Raw genomic sequence first — 12,444 nt, 5'->3', positions numbered from 1 at the left:
GCAATAGCTGCACTTAGTGCCCTCTTTGCCACTTTCAACGCCATTTTAGCAGTTGCCACGTTCCCCATTCATGGTGAAACACCCCCCCCCCCATCATTTTATTTTATTTTCCATTTTGACCCTACTTTTTCTCCCAAGAGTTCAAGGTGGTGTGCATCATTCTCCACCTCTCCATTCAGTGGCATGCGGTGAAATCTTTCATAGGGGAACAGTTAGGTCCAGAGGCGACAGTTTTCTAGCGCGATTGTGTGTGTTTGTGTGTTGGGGGATGCTGCGCATGTGATGTCACACCGTCCCAAAGTTGCATCCGTGAGCATCACACTTCGCTCCCTAAACTGGGCAGAAGCTTCCCGGGCTTTGGGAAGCAGGTACCAGGGGAACATTTAGGGGACTATCCTAGTCCCCCAATACACTGTCCGCACACCATTGTCTCTGTTCTCTCCTCAGCACAACCTTATAAGGCAGGTTAGGCAGCAACTGGCTCAAGTTCACTCACTTAACTCCGTGGCTGAGGGAGGATTTGAACTCTGGGCTCCCAGGTGCTAGTTCCACACTCTAACCAATTTTTCCAAAATCCAATGCCCCAGTATAGAGACCTATAAAATCACCCCTGCCATCTTTGCCTCCTCAACTAGCGTTTTCTGATGAAGGCAGTGCCCCAGGCTTTTACGGACCATGTAGATCAACCTTTTTGGGTGCAGGATATACCAAGCGTGTGGGACTCACCCTTTCCCCTGCAGAAATATAGGGTTGCGGCGCTCATCTCACTTTCAGGCCAAGGTAGCCAGCATTTGTCCACAGACAGCTTTCCGGGTCACGTGGCCAGCATGACCAAACCACTTCTGGCACAATGGAGCACTGTGACAGAAACCAGAGCACACGGAAACACCGTTTACCTTCCTGCCACAGCAGTACCTATTTATCTACTTGCACTGGTGTGCCTTCAAACTGCTAGGTTGGCAGGAGCTGGGACAGAGCAACGGGAGCTCACTCCGTAGTGGGGATTCAGACTGCTGACCTTCTGATTGACAGGCCCAAGAGGCTCAGTGGTTTAGACCACAGTGCCACCAATGCCTGCAGAAATACACACAGCCTACACAGAAATATGTGATAGTGTTGGCGGATCTAAATGGAGAACTATATGCCCAACAAGAGCAGACACAGGACGCATCAAAACGACGAGGGGAGTGCTGTCAATTTGGCAAAGCGACCCCTTTGGCCTTAGCCCAAGTCGAAACGATCCATTCTGCAGGTTTATTTTTATTGCTTGCTTTGAGAGCTGACATGCTTCCCAAATGAATATATATATATATGGATGGATTTGTAGGCAGGGCAGGTTTTCAAATTAGATCCTGGAACTAATAAACTGCTATTGTCTCATAATTATATCTGACGTGATGCACTCCTCCCTTTTCCAGGAGGGGGAGAACTGGTGCTGCATCAAAAGCCAAAAGCAATGGGAAAGCACAGAATTAGCTCTTATCCTCCTGCCAGCAGATGCCAATCAGCCTTCCGTGTGCCACACGCCACTGCGGTTGCTGTCTTCGTCTCTTGCGCAAATAGCGGAGGTTGGAGATAAAGAGCTTTGTATGAGATGTGGACTGTGGATATCTCCCTCTCTTGATGAGAGCTAGTCACTTTCATTTCCTGCCACACTGGCAAGGGCACAGGCTCAGGGCTGTTCATGCCAGGGGAGGGGCAGGGATTTGATTCAGTTGGCAGCAAAAGGCGAACCTTCCTAATTCTCAGCTCCCGAAATAATATGTGGACCGAAACAGAGCCGTCCGTTGAAATCTGTGCATCTCGGAATTTTGCAACACACTTCTCCAAGTTCTGTGTGCATAAATATGTATACGGCATATGAAAACTGTGTTATATTAAAGTAGGGAAGGTTGCTTTTCAAAAATATGTATATTTATGATTTATATGTATATGGTTGTATTCAACTAAGCCCTATTGAACCTGTTAGTGGTGTCAATTAACTTCAATGGGTCTACTCTGAGTAGGACTGGTATTGAATACTACCCCTATCCAGCTCTTCCTCTCAAAGGTTTTTAATGTTTGATGTTTTATTGTATTTATAATATTTTGTTGGAAGCCGCCCAGAGTCGCTGGGGAAACGCAGCCAGATGGGTGGGATATAAATAATAAATTGTTATTGTTATTAGGTTCTCAGGATGGCAGATACAAAAATGTTAAAGCAATACAACTAAAAACACACATTTGAAATGTATGGGTAGATAGGAATGTTTGTTTAAATTTTTGTGAGCGGGAGGAAAGGCGGAATGTAAGTCAGTAAACAAACTAACAAAAAAATACAATTTTAAATTCTCCCTGAATGTTAATAACAAGAGGGGCAGCTGCACCTCACTAGGGAAGGCATTCCAGAAATTGTGAAGTTGCATGCAAAAAACATGTCATTTGGAAGGGAACACGAAGGTCGTTTTGCCACCGGATGTGCCCGACATGAATTTGCAAAATCTACCTTGGGCAAGGTGTGCTCTGAACTTCATGCCTTTGGAATTATCATTCAAAACTGATGTTTTCAAAAGGTGGCAAATTAATTGAATTCCAAATCTTTGTCTCCTCTTTCTCTCTCATTCTTATTGTTTCAGCACTAATTTAGATAAACGAAGCTGAGCTTTGCTTTCCAATCATGCAGGAAATTGAAGCTTAACATTCACGCAAGGGCACCTGAACGATACCAGGATGGAATGGGATGTAGACTAACCCCCTTTTCTCCAGTAACTTTGAGTAGCGGACCTGCCTGACCTCTCACAGTGTGCCATCGAAAGGTTCTAAAGGGAGCTACATCTGAAATGAGCCGTGGCTCTTAAAGAAACACAGATCTCAAATGCTTCCTGTGAAAGTTGGACTTCTGGCTGCTAATGACCTCCATAGCCAATGCCTGGTCAACTACTTTAGCCAAAACATGGAAAATTGGGCACTGACATATAATTACCAAGATCTAAGTGAACAAGGAAGCCATACCCTCCCCCAAAAGACATTGCCATTATGTCCTTCAGGAGCAGATGGAACTGTATCAGCTCTCAATGAGATGTGGATTATGTTTTTTTTTTTAATGCCCTCAATTTCTCCTATCTTACTGGAAGCAGCCATGAAAAGCTGGGTGCTAGCATGCATATGAAAAGAATCAAGTACATTGTCCATATTCTCAGATGTCAATAATTTCAGCCCATCCAATAAAGGTTTCCCAGGAAACCTCTGTCGTTGACTTGGATAGAGGAATAGACTCAATATTAGTATGCATGTGAGAAATAATATATCCCCTTGATTACTTTGGTCGCCCTTTCCCGAACCTCTAAGCTAGCCCTCTGCCCTCAAGATTGTTGTTCCACCACCATTGTTTGAAGTCAGTGATTTTTTTCTGGGGGGACACAGGGGTACGCATACCCCTAAACATTTCGTGAATCTAAGTTTGGCCTCATTGAGGGGCAGTATTTCAATATGAGCAGGAAAATGAGAGTACTCCTAAACATATTTTTTAGAATAAAAGCACTGTTGGAAATAAAATTCAGCTGCCAGTTCTGTCAGATTCTGTACACAGAAATGCAGTCGTACCTTGGTTCTTGAGCGGAATCCATTCTGGAAGTTCATTCGACTTCCGAAAACATTCAAAAACCAAGGCGCCACTTCTGATTTGCTACAGGAGCTTCCCACACTCAATCAGAAGCTGCAGAAGTCACGTCGGACATTTGGCTTCCAAAAAACGTTTGCAAACCGGAACACTCACTTCTAGTTTGCAGTGTTTGGGATCCTAAACGTTTAAGTTGCAAGGCATTCCAGAACCAAGGTATGACTGTAGAATGAAGCATTTCCCCTTCACTTTAGGTGGCAAAATGTCTTGGAGTCTCTTGATCCATAACAAAATGGCCATGGTAGAATGAGATTGTCTACCCAGGTGGACGTGGGTGGCGCTGTGGGTTAAACCACAGAGCCTAGGACTTGCCGATCAGAAGGTCGGCGGTTCAAATCCCTGCGACGGGGTGAGCTCCTGTTGCTCGGTCCCTGCTCCTGCCAACCTAGCAGTTTGAAAGCACATCAAAAGTGCAAGTAGATAAATAGGTATCGCTCCGGTGGGAAGGTAAACGGCGTTTCCATGCGCTGCTCTGGTTCACCAGAAGCGGCTTAGTCATGCTGGCCACATGACCCGGAAGCTGAACACCAGCTCCCTTGGCCAATAAAGCGAGATGAGCGCCGCAACCCCAGAGTCGGTCACGACTGGACCTAATGGTCAGGGGCCCCTTTAATTTACACTTGGAGGGGGGAAGACTCGCACCCACTCACCCTGCTCCATCATTGCAACAGCCCACTAGATAAATAGGTACCGCTCCGGCGGGAAGGTAAACGCCGTTTCCGTGAGCCGCTCTGGTTCGCCAGAAGCGGCTTAGTCATGCTGGCCACATGACCCGGAAGCTGTATGCTGGCTCCCTCGGCCAATAAAGTGAGTTGAGCGCCACAACCCCAGATTCGGCCACGACTGGACATAATGGTCAGGAGTCCCTTTACCTTTACCTTTAGACAACTAGAGCAATCTGCTTATTTGAAGGGCTGCTTGCACCTTTGTGGATTTGCCCCTGACTTAGACTGCAGGCCACACTTGGTTAATGGGAACTAAGCATTCTTTGTGGTGTATTTCCCTCCTTGGGGATGTATTGTTGACCCATCAGTCATGGCCTTCAAAAGGGCTTTGAAGGATTATCTGCTTCATGTCTTCAAACTAACATGATTTCATTGGCTATGTTTTGTTGTATTGATCCAAGTTCGCCTTGAGATCCTTCAGGTGGAAGGTGATTAATACATAAATGAATATCAACCACAGTTTTCCTTCTCATCTTTCCTTCAGCTGTTCTGAAGAACAGCTACATATTTCCTACATTTCCTACAAATGAATGCAGGGCTGCCGCCTTGCCCCTGCGATTGAGGGGGCTCGGGGCCACACGACATCAGCATGCCATGCGTGCATGCCCCACGGTGTGCTGACATCACTTGCACATGCTGCAGAACGTGCTGTCATGTCATGTGGATGTCCCATGGCTTGAGCATATGACGTGAGCACACCCTGTGGTGTTGTCAGGATGCTGTCAGCAGCTCCTGGTTGGTTGCCCAGGAAAGTATAAAGACAAGGAAAAGTTTCTTACAGTCATTTCTTATTTCAAACATTACAGAGAGAGGCTCTAGAAGCCAGCCTCTTGGGTAATGGCATTGTCCCGAGTGAATCTCCATCCCCCTGTCTCTTCCACTTCCTTGTTCATCATCATCATCATCATCATCATCTCCTCTATGGGTGCTGCTAAGTGGCCTCTGTCTTCGAGTTCTTTGCTCTCCTTCTTTTAAGGCTCTCTGGGTTCTGGGAGATGGTGGGTCTGATATGCTTTCTAATGACAAGGTGTCAGGAAGAGTCAGCCTCAGAAATTGAGCTGAGCGAGCAAGGGGCTGACTCTGCAGATGAGAACTGTCTGTCAGAGTTGAGAGAGGACAGCCCGGCCCTCCTCCTTCCCAGGGAAGACACGATCAACTCCCAAGGAGAGGAAGAGTTGGAAGTTGGCCAAAGCGTTGCCAGGCAACCAGCAGATAAGCCAGAGTCAGAGGCTGTATCTTCTGGGGAAGAGACAGGCCAGCTGTTCAGGAGACTGGAGAACCTTAGAGAACAACGGAAGGGAAGGAGAAGAAAGGTGGAATTTTGCCGTTCTTCCTGTTGGGGGAGGGACAATGAATCAGACTGAGCAACTACTGTTAATGAGACCATGCGGAATGCCATGCTCTGGATGTGTTTTTCTTGTAAATAAACTTACATAAAACTGATGGAGAGTCCTTGCTGCTTATCAGGCTGCTTGCCTGCCAGAGATCGTTATACAACGTGTTAGCCAGCTGCTCTTCCGGCTTTGCCTGCTCCTCCTCTCCCATTATCTCCCAACTTTCCCCACTCATCTTCCTCTGAGCTGTGACCTCCTGCAACACACTGTTGTAAATCTATTTTTTTTTTTTATAAATATTTTATTGAAATTTTTAAGTTACAATATAATAATCAAACAAAATTATAACAAAACATAACATACTTTCTTATCTTCTTGTGACCTCCTCACATCTCCCGCCCCTGCCTTCCATGTTAAAAAAACTTTAATCCAGCAAATTATCACCTTACTTCCATCCTCACTGTCTAATTATCAATTAAATTTATCCAACTGTTTGTCCAAAATAAAAATTGTTTTTTCTTACATTTTCTTATCTTCCTACTTCTCTTCATCTATTTTGATGGTGCCAAATTGTTTATGATCAAGCATCCTGCTTAGCAGTCATACAATTTGCAATGTTTTTGCAAGTAAATCTTAATTTTTTTCCAATCTTCTTCTACCGTCTCCTCTCCCAGATCTCGGATTCTGCCGGTCATTTCAGCCAATTGCATATAGTCCATCAGTTGCATCTGCCATTCTTCCAGTGTGGGTAGATCTTGAGTTTTCCAGTGCTTCGCGAGAAGTATCCTTGCTGCTGTTGTGGCATACATAAAGAATATTCGATCCTTCTTTACCACCCCTTGGCCCACCATACCCAGAAGAAAGGCCTCTGGTTTCTTAGAGAAGGTATACTTAAATACCTTTTTCAGTTCATTATATATCATTTCCCAGAAAGCCTTCACTTTAGGGCAGGTCCACCAGAGGTGAAAGAATGTTCCTTCCTTTTCTTTACATTTCCAACACTTATTATCAGACAAGTGGTATATTTTTGCAAGTTTGACTGGTGTCATATACCATCTATATATCATTTTCATTACATTTTCTTTCAAAGCATTACAAGCAGTGAAGTTTAGCCCAGTAGTCCACAACCTTTCCCAGTCCTCAAACATGATATTATACCCAATGTCCTGTGCCCACTTTATCATGGCTGATTTTACCGTTTCATCTTGTGTGTTCCATTTTAACAGCAAGTTATACATTCTTGAAAGTACCTTAGTCTTAGGCTCTAACAATTCCGTTTCCAACTTCGATTTCTCCACCTGGAACCCTAACTTTTTGTCAAGTTTAAAAACTTCCTTAATCTGAGCGTAATGTAACCAATCTCACACTTTATCTCTCATTTTCCACACTGTTGTAAATCTATACTGTCTTCCTCTTCCTCCTCCCTGGAAGGGTCAGGGTGGGGTGGCGGTCTCCACCATTCCTCCTTCTGTGCCCAGTCCTTGACATCACCCCCCTCTCCAGTGTCCTCCACCACTGCCCAGTCCCTGACAGGTGTGCAAGTGCGGCCAACACAGATCTTTGGTGGGCCCTTGCCCTTTCATCAGAAATATTGAAGGGTTGTGACCTCCCCGCCCGCCAAACTCAGTGCCTACGAATGAACGTATGGACATACCACCTCTAAACTTGAGGTCCAGCTGTTTACTCACAAGCTTCCTCTTCCCTGCTGCTGCTGAACCAGCACCCTTGTCCCTCAGCTGTCACCAGTGTGGTCTGCTTGACAGTTCTCGGTACCTTTTTGCATGTTGTGGAGACACCACAGATCTGAGATGAATAACAAATCGCCTTTCTGAGGCAAATTAATATCTTGTCATCTCAACAGATGCCTTAGGGAGCATCTCTTTCCCTCACCCCCCACCCCTGAAAGTCTGAATGGCTATATTTCATGACAGGATTCTGAGAAGGCAAGTCAAGAGCTGCTGTTAACACTTCTGTATCTCAGTAGCAAGGGCGGGTGTGGGGGCAAGCAGGGGTTGACCCGTAGCAGCGGCGTAGCGTGGGTAGTCAGCACCCGGGGCAAGGCAAGTAATTTGCGCCCCCTAACCCGGGGCAAGGCAAGTAATTTGCGCCCCCTAACCCCTAACCATGGTCATTAATACTGACGGCTCTACTCTGGGGCAAATTTCGTAGTGACTACTGCCCTCCGTGGTGTTGTTTTTGCAATTAAAGGACCCCTGCCTCAAATAAAGCATGGGGATTGGGCACTGGGATTTGCCAAGGGAGCTGGGAATTGCAGTTCAGTGGCGGGTCAGGGGGAGAGGGTCCCTTCCGCGTCTGGGTGCCGTGGGCCCCTTTGCGCCAAGACGCGCGTCTTTGGGCGTTGCGGCGCAGCCTTCTCGGTCTCCCTCCCCGGCCCGGCTAGCCCTGACGCGGCTTCTTTCTGGCGCGGGGAGGGGGCGCCTCTGGGGCCAGTGGGTTGGCCAGCCTCCGGCGCGGGTGGGCGGGCCCCGTCGGGGCGGGTGGGCGGCGTGGCGCTTGGTGCCGAAGCCTCCGCCCGCAGCACCCCATCGGGAGACCTGGCCGGAAGGAGCCTCGAGCCGGCTGTCGGACGCGGCTGAAGCAGCCAGGGCGGCATGGCAGGCGGCGGCGGCGGCTCCCCGGCAACTCCATGCGGCCAGCCCTGCGCGCTGGCCGAGCCCCGCAGGCGAACGCTGCCCGTCGGTGAGGAGGGGCTGCCTGGCGCGCCTTCCGCAGCGAGCGCTGAGAGCCGCTGCCATGGGGCTCTGGGCGATTCCGGAGGCAGCGAGCGCGCCCCCCCAGAAGTTGCGCCCGGTGCGGCCGGCACCCCTGGCACCCCCCACGCTACGCCACTGACCCGTAGCTAGGCATGGAGGAGAAATTCAACCCAGTTTGCATTGAGAAGGCAAATCATCTGAACTCACACTTCCCAAAATGGCATGGAAACTGAAACACAGCCGCCCTCAAAATCCACACTTCTCTGAGTTTGGTAATGCAGTTCTCGAGTGCTCCGTACAAAAATGCACATGCTGCACGTTGCCCAGAAATGAGCAGTAGACTCTCCCGACGTTCCGCTATATTTCTGGGAAGGGCTTTTACTGCATGTGAAAGCTCAGAGTTGTTCCACCAGGCCTTTGGTCAGGGCCCAGCCTGACTCCCTCCTCTGGCAACCTGCACAGAACTTTGTTTAACGGTTGCCATTAATTTGATTTTAATTAATTTTTATAATGAAATGTTTTAGAATGTTGGATTATTTGATTGTTTGATTATTTGATTGTTGTTAGCCGCCCTGAGCCCGGCTTTGGCTGGGGAGGGCGGGATATAAATAAATTTTATTATTATTATTATTATTATTATTATTATTATTATTATTAGAATGTGGACGCAGGTGGCGCTGTGGGTTAAACCACAGAGCCTAGGACTTGCCGATCAGAAGGTCGGCGGTTTGAATCCCTGTGACGGGGTGAGCTCCCGTCTTTCGGTCCCTGCTCCTGCCAACCTAGCAGTTCGAAAGCATGTCAAAGTGCAAGTAGATAAATAGGTACTGCTGCGGCGGGGAGGTAAATGGCGTTTCCGTGTGCTGCTCTGGTTCGCCAGAAGCGGCTTAGTCATGCTGGCCACATGACCCGGAAGCTGTACACCGACTCCCTCGGCCAATAAAGCGAGATGAGCGCCGCAACCCCAGAGTTGGCCACGACTGGACCTAATGGTCAGGGGTCCCTTTACTTTTTTAAACACAGCCTAACTCTAGTTTTGTCACCGTCCTTGTCGAGTTGAACAAGGGAGACTGAGGAGGAGGAAGCTGAAAAGCAGTGCCATCCCATGGGTTGTTTGCAAGAAGGAAAGTGGGCTGAGGGAGAACTGAGATAGGTGGAGCAGTGTCCCCACTTACCCATATGGGCCAGCCTCCATTGTGTAAGTTGTGAATACATCCAAATCTGTATCTAATGTTTTCTATGTTTGTATACCTGATGTTCTGTATATTTCTCACATTTAGTTTGCCAGCATTTATTCCTAGGGGAAGGGACACCTCCAGTTTCGTTTTATTCCATTCCTTAGGATGTCACTCCAAAGCCCTTGGGCCCTTACCCAATGTCCATTGCAGCTCCTAATGTTGCATCCCTGCCTCACCAAACACAAGCCAAATACTTTCCAGGACGCAGATGCTGCAAATGAAAGACTGACACCTTGATGCACCACTAAACCCGTGTTCCTACTGCTTGCATTTAAATTAGCCCATGCATCCTTTGGGCTAGCTTGTAGAAAGTCTGCATTCGACACATATGGGGAAGGGTGGGTTTACGCTGCAGCCCTGTCTCCCAAATATAGGAGATGGAAATTGACTTTCCGACGGCAGCTCTCCTATGGCTGGGTTCCACAGCCTGAGCAGGCAAGCTTTGGAAGGACGAAGTCAGCAAACATCTGCTGTTCTGGAGGGGCCATTTCAGCTCATGTGCTCTCAGACAGTTATGGCTCTGAGCGGCAAGCTGCTGATGCTCTCAAACGGCATTTATGGGCAGAACATGGAAAGCAGAATAACATCATTTGCCGTCAACAGCAGCAGCACCAGGAGCTCTCATAATACAGAGATGACTGCAATGAAAACATTTGGCTCCTTTCGCCCCACGATTAAAACGTTGTTTTCACTAGCGCATGGGGAGGTAATATGGTCCCTGCTTATAGCTCTACATCTGGGCTTACTCACATGAATTCGCAGGAAAATAAGCTGCCTTATACCATCAGGTCATTGGTCCCTCAAGCTCAGGACTGTCTACTCTGGCTGGCAGCAGCACTGCAGTGTTTCAGAAAGGGAGTCTTTGCGTGGCGAGTTCCCGCTTCCCCCCATTGGAAATAAAGACACGTGACACATCATTTTAGGTTAATGGGCTAAAAATGGCCACAACTTTATTGGTTACAGGTGATGAGCGGTATTGGCTTAGGCATTGGTCCTATCGACTATCCGGCTTCAGCCTAATTGCTTGAAGACTGGGAAGGGTTAACCGCCAGTAGGGGGAGTCCTGCTGATGCACATCAACTAGGAGCTCCCCCGGGGTCACCGCTTGGGGGCGTGCCTTAGACCCACACCTCCATAGGCTTTGGACAGGACGCCCCCCGGAATCCTTTGCTGGACTACCCTTCGCAATCCGGGGGAGGTAATGGCGCTTCCTCCCCCCTCTCATCTACATAACAATACCCTTACCAATGCCTAACCTCCAATGCCGCGGAGTTGTGACAATTTGCTACGAGGTAGGCGAAAAACCAAATGGCTAGAGCCAATTTGCCAAGTGGAAAAAATTCCTACCAGGCCCCTTGACGGCGACCAACCAAAGTCCATAGCAATGTCAGAGAGCCTGACCTAAAGGGTGGGAGGGATGGGAAACCGGATCAGCTGGAGCGATGAAAGAGGAAAATCCTCGGCCACGCCGGCCCTAAATAGCGCGGGCCACGCCTCCCGAGCCAGCCGATTGACTGGCAAGGAAGATGATGCGGCCGAGGATTCCCTCAATCTCGTGGGGGCTGTGAGCCAGCCCCCGCGCACGTGGGGGAGGGCGTGAAGCCCGCAACCCCACCTCCTCTCCAGCTCGGAAGTGGCTTTCCCATGAATTGAATCTGGGACCTTCTGCTCACAAAACAGTTGTTGTACCACTGAGCTTACAACCCTCTCTAGAGCTTAGTGGCAGAGCACAGTTTCCAAATATGGGATTGCTAATTCCCACCACATGCTGCTTTTTCATGCAAGGAAGCCTCCCTCATCACACATGACGGGAAATGTTCAGACATGCACACACACACCCATTCTGCCCACACGCAGTCTCAAATGGTAGTGCCCAGGTGGGCCTGGCCAATGTGCCTTTTCTGAATCAATAATGGCAAGAAGAAAAGGCGGGGCAGGCAGAGAACATAAGCATACAAGAACAAAGGAAGGACCCAGGTGCGCAGCCTGGGAGTCATTTTTGACTCACAGCTGTCCATGGAGGCGCAGGTTAATTCTGTGTCCAGGGCGGCTCTCTACCAGCTCCACCTGGTATGCAAGCTAAGACTCTACCTGCCCGCGGACTGTCTCGCCAGAGTGGTGCATGCTCTAGTTATCTCCCGCTTGGACTACTGCAATGCGCTCTATGTGGGGCTACCTTTGAAGGTGACCTGGAAACTGCAATTAATCCAGAATGCAGCTGCTAGATTGGTGACTGGGACTGGCCGCTGGGACCACATAACACAGGTCCTGAGAGACCTGCATTGGCTCCCAGTATGTTTCCGAGCACAATTCAAAGTGTTGGTGCTGACCTTTAAAGCCCTAAACAGCCTCAGTCCTGTATACCTGAAGGAGCATCTCCACCCCCATCGTTCAGCCCGGACACTGAGGTCCAGCTCTGAGGGCCTTCTGGTGGTTCCCTCATTGCGAGAAGTGAGGTTACAGGGAACCGGGCAGGGGGCCTTCTTGGTAGTGGCGCCCACCCTGTGGAACACCCTCCCTTCAGATGTGAAGGAAATAAGCAGCTATTCTATCTTTAAAAGACATCTGAAGGCAGCCCTGTTCAGGGAAGTTTTTAATATTTAATGCTGTACTGTTTTTAACATTTGATTGGGAGCCGCCCAGAGTAGCTGGGGAAACTCAGCCAGATGGGCGGGGTATAAATAATAAATTATTATTATATTATATAGCTCTGATGTATCAGGCCAAGGGCCCATTTAGTCCAGCATCCTGTACTCACAGTGGCCAACCAGATGC

The 12,444-nt window shown here is 48.5% G+C and overlaps 1 protein-coding gene across 1 annotated transcript in view; it reads left to right on the top strand.

Moving 5' to 3' along the window:
* The window catches only part of LOC308462691 (5-formyltetrahydrofolate cyclo-ligase-like), a 98,091-nt gene extending 87,213 nt beyond the window's left edge, over positions 1-10,878 (top strand). The window contains exon 4 of the transcript XR_013979258.1: positions 10,731-10,878. The gene's annotated coding sequence lies outside the window, so the exon portion shown is untranslated. The remainder of the gene's footprint in view (positions 1-10,730) is intronic.
* The last annotated feature ends 1,566 nt before the right edge of the window (positions 10,879-12,444 follow it).

This window comes from Podarcis pityusensis (assembly GCF_964106645.2).
Source record: "Podarcis pityusensis genome assembly, chromosome: 14".
Classification (NCBI taxonomy): domain Eukaryota; kingdom Metazoa; phylum Chordata; class Lepidosauria; order Squamata; family Lacertidae; genus Podarcis; species Podarcis pityusensis.
The sequence above is the reverse complement of the archived record's forward strand: the minus strand, read 5'-3'. Positions and strand labels throughout refer to the sequence as shown.